This window comes from Nuphar pumila, chromosome 9 (assembly GCF_984573655.1).
Source record: "Nuphar pumila chromosome 9, dmNupPumi1.hap1.1, whole genome shotgun sequence".
NCBI classification, from domain to species: Eukaryota; Viridiplantae; Streptophyta; class Magnoliopsida; order Nymphaeales; family Nymphaeaceae; genus Nuphar; species Nuphar pumila.
The window spans coordinates 38,792,275-38,810,531 of NC_143257.1; positions in this window are offsets into that span (position 1 = coordinate 38,792,275).

Consider the following 18,257-nt stretch of genomic DNA (forward strand, 5'->3'; position numbering starts at 1 on the left):
ATGATCTTGACAATCTCCCCAAGAAATTTATCAAGTTTGACAGTTCAGGTGATCCAAAAGCACATCTCGCCCTATTCTTCACAGAATGTTCCAGGTTCAAGAGGAACAATCGTGCCTTATTTCTCTGCTTTCATTGCAGTTTGGAAGGTGTCGCAGCAAAGTGGTACTCAGAGCACATTAATCTGATAGAACTGAAAGAGTTCGACAAAGTGGTCAATTTATTTATTGAGCGCTTTCTATTCAATGCTGAAGCACGCCCGACTCTCAGTCATCTCTGCAGTCTGAGGCAGAAGGAAAATGAGAAGGTCAGGGATTTCATTCATAGATGGAGATCCGCTTGCAATAAGATGCGTGAGCCAATAGCAGAAAGACACGCACTATCTTTGATCCTGAGCAACTTCTCGCAACCCCTGAGGGGACTGATTTCTACATCTCTATCAAAGAGCTTCATAGAACTGACAGAATGAGCTGAATGGCTCGAGTTGAGTATGGAGAACGGATCTTATGAAGGTTTTATGTTTACAAAGAATAACAGTCAACAAGAATCAAAGAAGAAAACCCATTTTACCTACTCTGCCAGTAACAGCAAGAATCAGAACAAAGGAAATGGGAAAAATCACAGTTATGCTTCAGGAGGGTCAAATCCCAACAAAAGTGATCAGAAGGGCAAGTCGATTATTCAATATGACAGACAACCAAAGCAAACTCTCGAGTAGAGATCAAGACCACAGGAAAAGCCGAAGCGGGAAGGATGGAGTTATAACCGCAAGTTTACTCCTCTAGACCAATCCCTCGAGACATTATTAGAATATATGCTCGACAGTGATATGATTAAGCTTCCAAGGGTAGCTGACCCGCCAGTGGTCATGGGAAAAATGAAGGACAGATTCTGCAAGTTCCACCTAGCTGTGGGACATGATACCGAGAACTGTTTTGTTCTCAAAAACATCATACAAGATTATATTGACAAAAATCCGTTGGTATAAGGGGCTGAAGATGAGAAAATGGGAATTCTAAATCAGCCTTTCTTGCAGCACTCAACAACAATGGTATATGATCATCCCTTTCAGCCACAAGATCATATCCAGCCATGCCCTAGCAGCGATATCAAGGTACAGCATCAGGTATTAGTGTTGCATAAGGCCCAGTCCAGTCCTCAAAAGATGGACCTTGTTTCAGCATTCAGTAAGCTGAAAGTTTCGAAAGAGCCCGCTGGAGTATCTCCAGAGGTAGCCAAAAGAATGTTGTGGTTACCCAAGAGCTTTGTCAAATCTACTTCAGAAAAAGGGAGAACATCAGAAGAAAAGGTCGATACAGTGCAAAGACCAATCACTGCCCTCTCTAATATTCCTATCCTTGAGTTGGCATGTGCCTCTCCTAAGCATCAGCAAGTCTTGGACGATTTACTGCGAAAAATCAAGGTCAAGCCAGGCACCACACCTGAAGACATGGCTCAGATCGTTAATCAGGCCATGACCAATGCTCCCATAACCTTCTCAGATGAGGATCTGCCAAAACCTCATGCATTTCATAACAATGCCCTGTACATTGTAGTGCGAACCCGGGGAATGACTGTACCCCACGTGCTTGTAGATGGAGGCAGTAGCCTCAATATTTGTCCTAAAATGACTGCCAAGGCCCTGGGTATAAAAGAAGAAGAGTATACACCAGATCCGATCACCATTTATGGGTTCGATAATCATGGACAGACAACAAAGGCAAAGATCTTCCTGGAAATATTTATCAATTACTCTGTTCATACAGTGCTTTTGCCGCCAACGTATAATCTTCTACTGGGAAGAACATGGATTCATAATGCCAACACCGTACCATCCACTCTGCATCAGTGCATTAAATGGTCTAAAGGCGGCATGATAACTACTGTTTTGGGGGAAGATCCTGAAGAGAGGCTACCTCAGCCTATGATCCCTAGGCCAACTTATATTGCTGATATCCCCAGCATTAGGGAAAGTGAAGAGGTTGTTCTCAGTGAAAGCCTTGAAATGCTAAAGTTAGAAGCAGCATCAGAGACAAACCACACAGCAGCAATGGTCCAATGGAAAGGACCACATTTCTTTAAGATCGGAGGTCATCTCGATTACAGTACTTTCAAGGACCATCCTCTTTTCCCGCAGTTTGTTAGAACCAAGAAAGGGTTTGACCTGTTACTGAAGCATGGTTATCAGCCTTTCAAAGGATTGGGCAAGAACGGAGATGGCCGACTAGAGCCAGTGGTCCCTGATCATCATCCGCACAGGGCAGGATTAGGATTCATGGGCAAAAGATCTCACAAAAATATTGTCTTTATTAAAGGGATCCATTAAAAATTTTCTACCATCTATCTTTTCTATTTCATTCATTTGATTTTGGCAGTTTGTAGGGACAATGTTCCATTTCAGTTCATTTTAAATGTCTTCATTTCAAGTCTTCAATAAAGTTATCAATTTTCTCGTCTATCTGGATGTCATCCTTCTCTTATTCCTCTGCAATTTGTCTTCAAAATTCATTGTCCTTATCTTTTTTATGTCATAGTGAATGAACTTTTTCTAAAAGCTATTCCTTTTCAAAATTTCAGAATGTCTTCTCAACCGATAAAAAGATTAGTCATCAATCCTTCAATCCTATCAAAACCGGCAAAGATACATCGGGTCCGGGCAAAAGCAGAGGACAGTAAGGTCACAAAGCAGTCAGAAGAAATGGCAGAAGTTGATTCGTCGCTTCCAGAGTTGCCAGAATTTGCAGCGATTCAGAAACAAGATGAACCATCGACCCTAGTCCAGGATCCGACTGAGGACATCAATATTGGTTCAGAAGATAGTCCGAAAATTCTCAAGATCGGCACCAGCCTAAGTACAGATGAGAAGGAAAGGCTCATCGACTTTCTCAAGCAGTACCAAGAAGTATTCGCATGGACTTATGAAGATATGCCAGGTTTAGATCCTAAATTGGTGGAACATTGACTCGTTCTGAAGCCTGATGCGAAACCTGTTAAGCAGAAGTTAAGAAAAATGGATCCTCGAATCGAGCAACAGGTCAAGGAAGGACTTGAGGACTTGCTTAAAGCAGGATTCATTCGAGCAATAGATTATCCGGACTGGTTGGCGAATATCGTTGCAGTTTCCAAGAAAAATGGCAAAGTGCGAATTTGTATTGACCTTCGCGATCTCAATAAAGCTACTCCAAAGGATGACTATCCACTCCCAAATATTGATCTCCTAGTTGATAGCACGGCTGGTTATGCCATGTTCTCCTTCATGGATGGATACTCCGAATATAATCAGATCAAGTTGGCCGCTCGTGACCAATCCAAAACATCATTCACTATGCCATGGGGCACTTTCTGTTATACAGTCATGTCGTTTGGGCTCAAGAATGTTGGGGCAACCTATCAGCGTGCAATGGCTGCCATTTTCCATGATCAAATGCACAAGACTTTGGATGCATACGTTGATGACATCCTGGTCAAATCCAAAGAAGAAGAAGATCATATTGATGCTTTAAGTCAAGTCTTCAAGCGACTCATTCTTTACAAAATGAGACTCAATCCTCAGAAATGTGTCTTCGGGGTTGAATCAGGCAAATTGCTAGGCTTCTTGGTCAGCAAAAAGGGGATAGAAATGGATCCCGCTAAAGCAAAGGCCATCATTGACATGCCACCTCTAACTACTCTTAAGGAATTGCGTAGTCTTTAGGGACGTATGCAATCAATCCGGAGATTCATATTCAACCTTGCCATGAGATGTGAACCTTTCAATCACCTACTCAGAAAAGGAGTGAAATTTGAATGGGGACCGGAGTCTCAGCAATTGTTTGAACGTATCAAGAAATATCTTCTTAATCCGTCCGTTCTGAAGCCACCATAATTGGGAAAGCCTCTTTTGCTATATGTTTCAGTTAACCAAGCCGCTTGTGGCGGATTCTTGGCACAATATGAGGAAGGCAGTTTGATTGAACATGCCATCTATTATGTAAGCAAGACTTTCATTGATTACGAGAAGAAATATTCTCAGATAGAGAAGACATGCCTAGCACTGGTATGGATGTGTCAGAAGTTGAGACATTACCTGTTAGCATCAGAAGTCAAGATTCTCTCAAAACTTAATCCTCTCAAGTATATTCTCGAACAACCATTTCTCAGTGGATGGATTGCTAAGTGGCAAGTCTTGTTGATGCAGTATGATCTGGGGTATGTTTCTCAGCAATCTATCAAAGGTCAAGCAATTGTGGACCAATTGGCAGATTTTCCTTTGGCAGAAGATGTTAAAATTGAGGATAGTTTTCCCGATGAACGGATCTGTAATGTCCAACAATCCCCAGTTTGGAATCTATTTTTCGATGGATCCAAGAACATGGCCGGCATAGAGATCGAAATCTTGCTGATCACGCTAGAGAAAGAGATGATCCCCTTTTCTCTGAAACTGGATTTTCAATGTACCCATAATATGGCTGAGTATGAAGCTTTAATACAAGGTATGAGAATTTTGCAAGACTTCAATGTTAAGAGGGTACACGCTTTCGACGATTCATTGCTCGTAGTCAGCCAAGTCAAAGCTGAATGGTAGGTAAAAGATCAGAAGCTGCACCCTTACCAAAAGATCATTTTAGCCCTTATCAACAATTTTGATGAATTTCAGCTTTTCCATATCAAAAAAGAGTTTAATCAAATAGCTGATGGTTTGGCCAGCTTAGGCTCCATTATGTCTTTCAGAAATGGAGAATCCTGTCGCTCTTTTGAAATCAGTAGACTTGACCAAACTACCTTCGTTCCGGTAATGCAAGTCAACTAGGCGGAACAGAAAAAGAAGCCTTGGTACCAAGATATTAAAAACTTTATTGAAACTGGTGAGCTTCCACCAGAACTATCAAAGAAGGAGCAAAAAGCAATCCAGCATATGTCCGCCCGCTATTTTATCCTTGCCAATGTTCTTTATCGTCGTGGGTTCAGTTCTGAGTATTCCAGGTGCTTAGACGAAGAAGAAGCCAAAGAAATCGTGCGAGAAGTGCATGAAGGTATTTGCGGTGGTCATGTCGGCTACCAAACCCTTGTTAAACAAATCATTCAAGCAGGATACTATTAGAGAACCATGCAGCAAGACTGCTATCGTTTTGTGAAGAAGTGCATTCAATGTCAGATGCACGCACCTTCCATTCATGCGTCAGCCACGTACTTGCAATCAGTCGTGTCTCCATGGCCATTTTCTATGTGGGCCTTCGACGTCGTAGGACCCATCACTCCTTCAGCTTCTAATGGTCATAAATATTTCCTTGCCGCAACAGAGTATTTCACCAAATGGGTTGAAGTTGTCACTCTGCGTACAGTGGAAGGTCGACATATAGTCTTGTTCATTCATAAGAACATTCTTTGTCGTTTCGGTATACCGCACGACATCGTGTCAGATAATGGTACTCATTTCAAGAATGAAGATCTTTTGTTCAAAATTCAGGATTCATCATCATTTTTCAGCTCCTTATTATCTACAAGGAAATGGTCAAGCAGAAGCAACCAACAAGAGTTTGATTCGCATCTTGGAAAGAATCGTTGAGACGGATCGAGATTGGCACGAGAAAATCCATGATGTACTTTGGGCATATCGAACTACCATTCGAACCCCAACCAATGCGACTCCTTCAGAACTTGTTTATGGGACTGAGGTGGTGTTACCTCTTCATGTTCAGAAGCCCACCCTTAAGTTTGCATCTCTTTTAGAGCTACCACTCGATCAGTATCAACAACAGAGATTGGTACAGTTGGATTTACTCGATGAGAAAAGACTCAAAGCAGCAGAGCACGCTCAGTCTTATCGTCAGAGGATAGCAAGGCAATATGCCAAGTCAGTCATCGAAAGGAGATTCCAAGTTAATGACTTGGTCCTTAGATCAACGGCTCATCTCAAGCATCGTCCACGTGGCAAATGGTCACCAAACGGGGAAGGTCCCTACGTGGTGAAAGAAGTGTTGCCCCGTAATTCATATCGTCTGATTTATGCAGACGGGGTAGAACTATCCGACCCCATTAATGCTCGACATTTGAAGAAATTCTATACCTAGAAAATCTCTATTCTATCTTTTGTATTCTTCAAAAATTCCCTTCAATAAATGATCAATTATTCTTTTATCGAAATATCTCTCTTCCCCAGAATATACTGGGGCATTCTTGTTATAAAGTTGCCTTTTATTCAAAACAACCTGTGTGCAGGCAGGATCTAATAAATCTCTCATTTTGCACGCATGTGCACTCAGTTGCATCCTTTGCATTTGCATTCATCTTCTGCATCCATTTTACATTAAGCCATATCACCCATTCAGGATAAGGGATAAATCCTGAGACCCCGGCAAGTCGTCCAAGTCATCGTCAATTGATGACCCTTCAAAATCCAGTGCTCGTACTGATAACCTTTTTAAAAAATCCAGTGCTCGTACTGGCAATCTTTCAAAACCCAGTGCTCGTGCTGGTAACCTTTCAAAATTCAGTGCTCGTACTGATAATCTTTTAAAACCCAGTGCCCGTACTGGTGACTTTTGGAAAATCCAGTGCTCGTACTGGTAACCTTTTAAAACCCAGTGCTCGTACTGGCAAACCATTTAAAATCCAGTGCTCGTACTGGTATTCTTTCCAAATCCGGTGCTCGTGCTAATACTTTTTTAAATCCTGTTGAAACTCTTTTGGTTTTCTTCCTAGTCAACGGTTCCAAACATGAAACATATTCATCTAGTTTTCTTTCCTTCAAATGTCTTGAATTGGTCTAGAAGATCCGAGTTTCGACTCGAATTTTCTTCCAAATCCAATTCAGAATTGGTCTAGAAAATCCGAGTTTCGACTCGAATTTTCTTTCCTTCAAATGTCTTGAATTGGTCTAGAAGATCCGAGTTTCGACTCAAATTTTCTTCCAAATCCAATTTAGAATTGTGTTATCATCGCAAAATTTTTAACTTTTTGCGAGTCAAACTGACCTTTGAAAAGTTTTTGAAAATAACTCGCCTCCGTTTTAAAATGCGGGAAAATTCCGTAGAATGGGACTCGCCTGTCGGTACGAGGTTTGACCATTCCTGCCACCTTTAACAGGGGTAATCGAACCAAGGATCAATCTACTGCTCTGCTCTATTCAACTTGTCTAAATCATATTCTAATTTCTAAATGCACAAAGAATCAGGCATGTGCTATGAATTTCTAAAAATGAACATTTGAAAACATGATGCTTGCTTTGAATAACTGAAACACTTAGAATAGATATCACATGGAAAATCGTGAATTGGGATTTGAAATGTACTTCTGAGAAAAGTAAAAATCGATTTCTGAAGAAATGTAAGGATTTTGTGAAAATCGATTTTGAGAAATATGAAATAACTTTGGAAAACTTGATTTCTTTGAATCAGAACTCTGAAATTGAAAATATAACTTAGAAAATCGAATTTGGAACTTGAGAAATACTTGAAATATCATTGGCAAATCCATATTTTGAGAAAATCGATTTTTTTTTTTGAATAAGACTTCGAAAAATTTGAAGAAATTGATTTCTCTGATTTGGAATTTTAATTGGAATTGCGAAATTCATGAAATGAATGAATATGATTTTGAGGAATTGAGAAAATCTCTTTGTATTTTTGAGAAATGCAGTGCATTTTGAAGTTAGCCTAAGAGTGTAGGCTGAATGTGGCTAATGTGAAGATCATAAATCTAGGTATCATTCGTATTCTGACTATGGCCATAAATACAAATTCCACCGAGTTTATAAACTTCATAAAAGCTAGTGCATGTGCCATTCATGTAGACCATGGTGAGTTTGAATATGCATGAATCATCATCCATCACACATTGAAATTATAAAAATAAACTATATGCAATGCAACCTAAGCTAAGCAGGAAATGTAAATTCTTATTCCAAAGTTTAATTACAAATTACATCAGTATTGAAATTTAAATACATGAAAAAATAAAGTCTTCAATGTACCTGCAAAACTAGAAAACTTGTTAGTGAATATATGTTGGCTTTTCTAGGTTTATCCAGTAATATCTAGAAATTACTGGATTTTGCTAGATATAAGCCTTTTCCTTGATTCCCTTAAATAAAAATGATAAAGATATGAAATCAAATTGAACAAATAATGAATATAAGATATGGAATTTTGAAATTGGGGTCCAAATGACCAAAATACCCCTAATAACAAGACTATGGCCTTGAAATTAGGGTTTTTAGAAAGATATTTTGATAAAATGCAAGTTTTGAAATTTGAATGGAATAAGTTAAGCTAAATATGATGTGACATGCTTAAATATGTGAAAATTAGGGTTAGGGATTTCAAAATTGAGGTAAAATGACCAAATTGCCCCCGATAGCAAGACTATGGCCTTGAAATCAGGGTTTTCTGAAATAGATTTTGGTAAAAACTTAGGTTTTATGCACTAAATGAAATCAAATGAGCATAAAATTAAACCTAAAGCATCCTAATATGATTATGAATATGATTAAACTCTGAAACTATATGCTTATGCACGAAAATCCAATAATATCACAAAAAATATGATTTTAACAGTGTTTTTGGATCTTTCAGGTATCCTGTTTTGCAATTTTATTAATTCAGACATCAAATGGATTCCAAAATCCATAAAAATTGGTACCTGCACTTTTTATAACCCTAGTTTTGACTTAGAATTATAAAATTAATTTTTTGACATTAAATTAACCCGAAAATTGCATCAAACCCTAAAAATATGCTATTTTTGACCTAATTTATCAACCAGTTTCAATCCAAGACCCGAACCAGGGGTCAAATCTCCATGAAAATTTATGAAAATTTATTAAATTTTATAGAGACTAACTAAGATGAAAAACATAGATTTCCCAATTTACAGATCAGAAAACGCATCTCCGGTTAGGGAGAAACCCTTCCGGCAATCTGAGCTAAAATATATCTCTTTCAACAGGGATTAAAACGGCTACTTCAGATTGAAAATACAGACATAAATAGCAATCTTAAACAAAAATCTCTGAAATTTTAGTGGTGAATAATAGACAAAAAAATAGCAATACTCACTTTTTACAGATCATGAATCGGATCTGTGGTTTGGGATTTATGACTAACACAAGTCTGATTAGGGTTTTGGTAAACCCTAACGAGTTCTAAATTTAAAAACAGATTCTCTGAAAGGGGAAAAATAATAAACAGTGATCAAAAAATCCGAAACTTTCAAAGCAGACAGATCTACTCAATGTGAATCCATAACACTTTACAGATCTAAAATTGGATATAAGATGAGAGAAATATCATAACAGCAAGTTACCTTCTTGATTTTAACCACGATTTTAAAGCTTTAAAACCCCGATTTGATGTCTGATTTTTTTTTACAGAGTTCCCAAAATCCAAAACCTCTGATTTTTCTACAGTAACTCAATAACTCATGCATGCATCACATATAAAAAAATCAGAAATAAACAATGAGTACTTCAATCCGAAATAACATTATCTTTACTGTTCTAAACCTAAAACACACAGAAATTTAAGAAACTTGAAAAACCATGCATTAACTAATGTAAATCCATAAAATAAACCATAAAACAGTAAATAAAATTATTTCTATGCTATATAACGTAAAACAAACATGAATAAACCATGAAAATAAAATAAAAACAGGGAATCAATGGCTGGAATTCAATATCACCTTTAAAACATAGATTTAACCCATTAAAAGGGTAAATCATGTATTTTATTGGTTAATAATGTAAAGAATCATATTAAAATTAATTCTAATGGATTAAAATCCCTGTAAAATACACCAAACAAGGTTAGATCACCTTCTTGGACCGTTCTTACTGGTTCTTGATGGTTCTTGAGGTAAAACCATGGTTGAATCCGTGAAATAGGAGGTATTAATGGCTAAATTCATGTTTAAATTAACAAAAGTATTAAATAAACTAAAGAATTTAAAAGAAATAAATACCTTGGAGTTGCAGCAATGGAGGAAGGGCTGGAGAGGAGAGAGAATCTCCAAGAATCCCAAGGAGAGCAAGTTGGGAAAATCGACCCCCCTTATGCTCCTTTTTATAATAAAAAATTAGGTTAAAAATTAAAAAAAATGGAAAATTTTTGGACTCTCTAAAGGGGGGGCGATTTTTGGGTGGAAAGACCTAACTACCCCTAACCTAACTTATCTAAACTAATGCCTAATTAACCCCTAGACTTTCCTAAAAAATCCCCAAATGTAATGCCACTTGGCATTTTCTACATTTGGTTTTTTAAAACACCTTTAAAAACCTTTAAAAACACTAGTTTTAAAAACTAACTTTCAAAATGAGTTTTTCAAAATGGTTTTGACTCTTCTAAACCTCTAACATTAACCAAGACATCAACTAACTCTAGTCTAGCCCTGACTGACTCGAATATGGCGCCACCCCGAGTGGGCCCTACTTGAGTTTTTTTCTTTTTTTTCCAAAAAGCGATTTTAAACTTGAAATTGAAGGAGTTTTCAAAAGGATTTTCAAAAGCAAACTTGAAATTCAAAGTTTTGAAATGTCATAGGGTTCTAACTGAGTCAGAACTCCTCTGTATATGGTGCCAACTGAGTGGGCCCACATCGAATTTTGGAAATTTTGAAATAAACACTGAAAATGGCTTTGAAAAAGGGTTAAAATCGACATTTGAAATTCAAGATCTTTGAAAATAGGGTCTCAAGCGAACTGGAACTCCGAGTTAGAGTCCTGAACTCTTAAGACTCAGAGATTTTAAATTTTAGAATTCAAATGAAAGAATTTTCGAAAGATTTTATCGAGAAATAATGAAATAAGTCAGAAAACACAGTCAGGGTTAGACTCCTAACTCGACCGAACTCTAAAATAGAGTCCTGAACTAACTGGACTCTGTAAAATGACCTAAATTTTGAAAACAACCGAAAAAGACTGAAGATGGAAGTAAACAGACTTCAAAACAGATTTTTGACTGGATTTGGACTCTGGGACAGAGTCCTGATCTGACTGAAACTTTCAAAAATTTGAGAAATTTGATGAATAGAAAAACTCAGAAACGACCCCATCTCAATGGGTCTCATCTGAGAATTGAAATCGATTGAAATTTGAATTTAACATGAATCCAGATCGTTTTCTAAGAAAGTATTTCAAAATATAAGGTCCTGGGGGTTGGAAAATGACAAAAATGTTGAATAAAAACCCAAGTTTTAAATTTTTTTTTTAAAGAAAAGTTTTAAAGCTCAAATCTGGATTGAATGTTTTGAAAACTGGAGTGCTGGATCTCAAGAATGAGATGCAATGCAATGAGATGGTATGCCGAATGCATGCAATGATATACAATGACACATGAAATGTAAGCACTAGATAAGAGTGAAAATTTGGGGTGTTTACAGATGCCCCTCTTTGCTGCTAAGCCGGTTGAAAGCCGAGCTTAGTGGCAAAGAAAACACACCAAATTTGGATTATAAAATGCCCCAGTTAGATGAATCTGACTGGGTATGAAAGAATTAATTCAAATGATGATATTAGATATGAAATGGAGAATAAGGAGAAAATTTTACTTCAAAAAGAAATGAGATTCAGGTTTTGCCCTTAACCTGGATGGGACGGGAAATACCTCGTATGGAACGAAGCTCAGGCTTAACCCTTAACCTGATTGGGAAATGAAATACCTCATCACGTGAGGCTCAGGTTTGTACCCTTGACCTGATTGGGTGGAAATGGAATACCTCATCAAAGGAGGCCCAGGTTTATACCCTTAACCTGATTGGGAAGAAAATGGACGGAATCCTCAAAAGAAGAGACCGTGATGGAACCTTCGGATTTCCGCACAATGAATCCGATAGGGTTTTTGCAAAAGGAAGGAAATTGGGGTCCCTAAAGTTTAAAAAGGGATTTGATTTTGGGCGCCTCATTGCTGAGACTAATTAACTTTTGAAATTGCCTTTTGCTGAAATTGGTGGCTTAACCTCAAGCCGAAATTGAACTGTCTATGGTGGGACAGTGGGGACACAGGGAAGTGTGCGAATCCGAGAGCCCGTGCGCTCAGATTATACCAAAGAAGGGAAGGAATCTTAAAAACTCCTGTAATCAAGTCCTAAAAAGGGATGGTGTCAGGATGCGCCAAAGATGAACCTCAAGCTCTCGCTTCATGCCAGGATAGCTAGGAAATATTGTCAAAATGTTGAAAATTGTTGTTGATTCAAAATAATTGAAACTGATGCACATTGTTTTGAAAGTATTCCCTCTTTTCTACCTGAAGTATTATCTCCGACTGGGCTTAACTCTGTAGAATCAAGATTCGAATTCAAATTGCTTGTGATTGACTTTCTTTCAAGGAAGCTATCAATTTCCTTGATATGGAAGAAAAAGAAAGTATTCTTGATATTGCGAGAGCTATTGGTGAAAGAATATTGATAAAAGAATTTCACAAAATTAAAGAAGATTCTTGATAGATTTGGCAGTCTGATATCCTGGGATTCTTTTCTCATGATGATCTTTCTGCACTCTTTTTTTTTTTAGCAGATTGGAGCTCTCTTGGATTTTCGGGAATTATATCATCCTTCATTTTGGAGATGTCCTGACTTGTCTCTCTCTTTGGGAAGGGTACGTCACAAACTCCTTCATCTCGGAGATGTTTCGATCCTTCTTTTCTCTCAGGGATTATCATGATAGTTATTGGCTCATTGGTTGGGAATCTCTTGATGATAGCTGGAATCAAATATCTTTTAGGGTTTGTCGGTAGGCTCATCACACTCGCCTTCATCTCGACAGTGATCTGAACTTTCCTTGGAAGGATCCGTCACAAACTCCGTCATCTTGGAGATGATCCAAATCTTCTTTGGCCCGGGGGTCGACTCGCTTAATTCGCCTTCATCTTGACGACAATTGAGAGATCCCTTTTGCAGATATTTAATTGCAGCTTAGGTGATTGAGGAGATATGAAAATTGAGTGGATTTTTCTGTATCACCCAGGATATTTCGACTACTTTATTTTTCAAGAATGGTCTTTAAAAATGTGCCATTGACTGCGATCAATATCAATCACTCATGGCTTTGCAACAACATTGCATTCTCTTTGCTGGCCATATCGCGGATTTATTCTTCATCCTTTTGGTTGGCCAATAGAAAGATTTTGAATTTTGAATCCTTTTTCGCGAAAGCATTGCTCTTTCGGAAGTAATAGTGGAAGTATTCTAAAGTAATAATTTTGTGTAATAAAGATTTTTGAAATCAACAAATATTTAATGACAAATTGGCAAAATTTTCTTGAAATCCTTTTGTGAAAGCGAGCATTTGAAGCACAACGCAACACATCCATGACATAAATTCTCTTCTCCTTTCCCCAAAGGAGAAGATTCAGAAATTGGAATTTGGGAATTACTCCTCTCTTCCCTGAAGAGGAGGTGTTTGCAAAACGAACTTTCGAAGAGAAATTAAGCTTTCGTCAAAACTTCCTAATATTAGGCTTCTCTTATGGAAAGGGGGCCGGAATTGGTGAGGTTGGTAAATTGGTCATGAAGGAACGAGTTCATCACACTCTCCCTGAAAAGAGGGTCCTTCATGATGAAATGGCCTAGTCTGAAATTATGGTTACAAGGAAAATGAACTTCCGTCGAAGCTCTCCCTGACCTAAGGGTTCCTTGTATGAAATTGGAATTTTGTTTTGCAAATGGTTCACAAAGGCACGAGTCCCTTCAAACTCTCCCTAAAAAGGGGCTAAGTGAACGAATTGGATAGCATGCGAAAAGAGCGAGCTCCCTCGAACTCTCCCTATACAAAGGGTCTCTCGCAAGATAAATTTTTTTGGAATTGGGTATTAGGTGACCAAAAGGTTGAAATTTGGAATTTTGAATTTTGAATTTTGAATTTTTGAAATTGGAATTTTGATATTTGAAATTAGAAATTGGAAGATTGGAATTTGATATTCGGAAATTGGAAATTAGAAATTGGGAATTTTGGAATTTGGAAATTGATATTTGGAAATTGGAAATTAGAAATTTGGAATTTTGGAATTTGGAAATTGATATTTGGAAATTGGAAATTAGAAATTTGGAATTTTGGAATTTGGAAATTGATATTTGGAAATTGGAAACTAGAAATTTGGGAATTGGATGAGTGATCAGCACGAAGACTGAACTCAAGAGGTCGACTGACATGACCATTCAGTGGAACACTAACATGAGTGCTTGATTTTGAAAGGATACCGGTATGCATACCGGTTTAAAAATGTACCAGTTTGGATACTGGATTTTGGTTCAGTTCTGGTGATTGTCGTTCAATCTTGAATCGTTAAGAATTGTGATGGGATTGATAGTTGAAATCTCAATACTGACCAGATCGTTATTAATGTGATTGAATGCAAATGAATGCAAATTGGTGCACATGAATGCACAAGTGCGTGAAATGAGAGATTTGTTTATCCTGCCTTCATACAGGATACTTGTGGATAAAAACAAAATTTGAAAATGCCCCAGTGTAACTGGAAAAAAGAATTTTGATCATTATTGAAGAAAATTTGGAAGAATTACAAAGAATAGGAAATTGTTCAAGTATAGAATTTTTTCAAATGTCGAGCATTGATGGGATCTGGTAATTCTATTCCATCAGCATTGATGAGCCGATATGAATTGCGAGGTAGAGCCTCTTTGACAACATAAGGACCCTCCCAATTTGGCGACCATTTGCCACCCGGGCGGTGCCTGAGATAAGCTATTGATCTGAGCACTAGAACATTGACCCGAAATTTTCTCTCAATGACAGATTTTGCATATTGTCGGGCTATCCTCTGGCGATAGGATTGAGCATGCTCTGCTGCTCTGAGCCTTCTTTCATCAAGCAAATCAAGTTGTACCAGTCGCTGTTGCTGATACTGATCAAGAGGTAATTCTAGAAGTGATGCAAATTTCAGAGCAGGTTTCTGAACATGTAGAGGTAGTACTACTTCAGTTTCGTAGACAAGTTCTGACGGAGTAGCATTCGTTGGCGTTCAAATGGTGGTTCTGTATGCCCATAATGCATCATGAATCTTTTCATGCCAGTCACGGCCCGTTTCTAAAGTTCGCTCTAGGATTCGAATCAAAATCTTGTTGGTGGCCTCTGCCTGACCATTCCCTTGAGGATAATAAGGAGCGGAAAAATGATGATGAATTTTGAACTTTGAGCAGAATGTCCTCATTCTCTCATTCTTGAAATGACTGCCATTATCCGACACAATATCATGCGGTATACCGAAACGGCAAAGGATATTCTTATGGATGAAAGAAACCACGTGTCGACCTTCTACTATGCGTAGAGTGACTGCTTCTACCCATTTAGTAAAATATTCTGTTGCGGCAAGAAAATATTTATGACCATTGGAGGCTGAAGGAGTGATGGGGCCTACAACATCGAAAGCCCACATGGAAAATGGCCATGGCGAGACAACAGATTGCAAGTATGTCGCTGGCGCATGAATGGAAGGCGCATGCATCTGACATTGAACGCACTTCTTTACAAAACGATAGCAATCTTGTTGCATAGTTCTCCAATAATATCCTGCTCGGATGATTTGTTTGACGAGAGTCTGATAGCCAACATGACCACCGCAAATGCCTTCATGTGCTTCCTGCACAACTTCTTCGGCTTCTTCTTCGTCCAAACATCTGGAATACTCAGAACTGAATCCACGACGATAAAGGACGTCGACAAGAATAAAATATCGAGCAGACATGCGTTGAATTGCTCGCTGCTCTCTCTTTGATAATTCTGGAGGAAATTCGCCAGTTTTAATGAAATTCTTGATATCATGATACCAAGGCTTCTTCTTCTGCTCAGCCTGGTTTATCTGCTCTACTGGGACGAAAGCGGGTTGATCAAGTCTGCAAATTTCAAATGAGCGACAAGATTCTCCACTCTTGAAAGACATGATGGATCCCAGATTAGCTAAACTGTATGCAACTTGATTGAAATCTCTCTTGATATGGAAAAGTTGGAATTCTTCGAATTTGTTGGCAAGAGCTGAGACAATCTTCTGGTAAGGAAGTAATTTCTGATCTTTCACTTGCCATTCGGCTAGGACTTGATTGACGACGAGCAAGGAGTCGCCATAAGCATGCACTCTTTTGACATTGAAGTCTTGTAGAATTTTCAGACCTTGTATCAAAGCTTCATATTCGGCCATATTGTGAGTGCATTGAAAATCCAGTTTAAGAGAAAAGGGAATCATCTCTTTCTCTGGTGTGATTAGCAGAATTCTGATTCCTATGTCTGCCATATTCTTGGAACCGTCGAAGAATAAATTCCAAATTGGAGATTGTTGAATATTGCAGATCCGCTCATCGGGGAAATCATCCTCAGCTTTAACATCCTCTGCTAGAGGAAAATCTGCTAATTGGTCTGCAATTGCTTGGCCTTTGATAGATTGCTGAGAGACATATTCCAAGTCGTATTGCATTAATAGGACTTGCCATTTGGCGATTCGTCCACTGAGAAATGGTTGTTCAAGAATGTACTTGAGAGGATTTAATTTAGATAGAATCTTGACTTCAGACACCAATAGATAATGTCTCAATTTCTGACACATCCTTACCAAAGCTAAACACGTCTTCTCTATCTGAGAGTATTTCTTCTCGTAATCAATAAAGATCTTGCTCACATAGTAAATGGCATGTTCTATCAAGCTGCCTTCTTTATATTGCGCCAAGAATCCGCCGCAAGCAACTCGATTAACTGAAATGTATAGCAATAGGGGTTTCCCTAATTCTGGCGGCTTTAAAACAGGAGGATTGAGAAGATATTTCTTGATGCGTTCGAACGACTGCTGACACTCTGGTCCCCATTCGAACCTCACTCCTTTTCTGAGCAAATGATTGAAAGGCTCACATCTCATGGCCAAATTAGAAATGAATCGTCGAACTGATTGCATGCGTCCTTGAAGGCTACGCAATTCTTTGAGATTAGTCGGGGGCGGCATGCCAATGATAGCTTTGGCCTTAGCGGAATCCATTTCTATCCCCTTCTTGCTGACCAAGAAGCCTAGCAACTTGCCTGATTCGACTCCAAAGACACATTTTTGTGGATTGAGTCTTAGCTTGTAAAGAATGAGTCGCTTGAAAACTTGATTGAGAGCTTCGATGTGATCTTCCTCTTCTTTGGATTTCACCAGAATATCATTGACATATGCATCCATAGTCTTGTGCATCTGATCATAGAAAATAACGGTCATAGCGCGCTGATAAGTGGCTCCAGCATTCTTGAGCCCAAAAGGCATAACCGTGTAACAGAAAGTGCCCCATGGCGTGGTAAAGGATGTTTTGGATTGGTCACGAGCGGCCAACTTGATTTGATTATATTCGGAGTATCCGTCCATAAAGGAAAACATAGCATGCCCGGTTGTGCTATCGACTAGGAGATCAATGTTTGGGAGCGGATAGTCATCCTTCGGAGTGGCTTTATTGAGATCACGGAAGTCGATACAGATTCGCACTTTACCATTCTTTTTAGGAACTGCTACGATATTCGCCAACCAATCCGGGTAATCAATTGCTCGAATGAATCCTGCTTTAAGCAGATCCTCAAGTCCTTCCTTGACCTGTTGCTCGATTCGAGGATCCATTTTTCTCAACTTCTGCTTGACTGGTTTCGCCTCAGGCTTCAGAACGAGGCGATGTTCCACCAATTTCGGATCTAAACCTGGCATATCCTCATAAGTCCATGCGAATACTTCTTCATGCTGCTTGAGGAAATTAGTGAGCCTTTCTTTCTCTCCTTGACTCAAACCACTGTCAATCTTGAGAATTCTAGGATCGTCTTCTGATCCGATATTGATATCCTCAGTCGGATCTTGAACTAAGGATGATGGCTCATCTTGCTTCTGAACCGATGCAAATTCTGGCAGTTCTTGAAGAGCTGAATCGAACTCTGCGGATTCTTCTGACTGCTTTGCAGTCTGACTACATTCTGTTCTTATTCTGACCTGATGAATTATTGCTGATTTCGAACAGGCTTTTGGATTAAAGACGAGCTTCTTGATAGATCGGGAAGACATTCTGAAAATTGGAGGATAAATTGATTTAGGGAAATTGCTCATCATGAAATAAATTGCTTTTATTGAAAATAATTGGAAAGATAAAAGAGCAAAATGATTTCAATTTTGTGAAGATTTAATATTGAGAAGTAAAGAGACAAATGGCACCAAGATAGACAAAGGAAACTTGCAACTTTATTGAAAGATAGAATTAATCAAAATGACAATGATGAGAATGAAATGGGATATCATCCCGACAAAAGAATAGAAAAGGAAAGACAAATTAATTC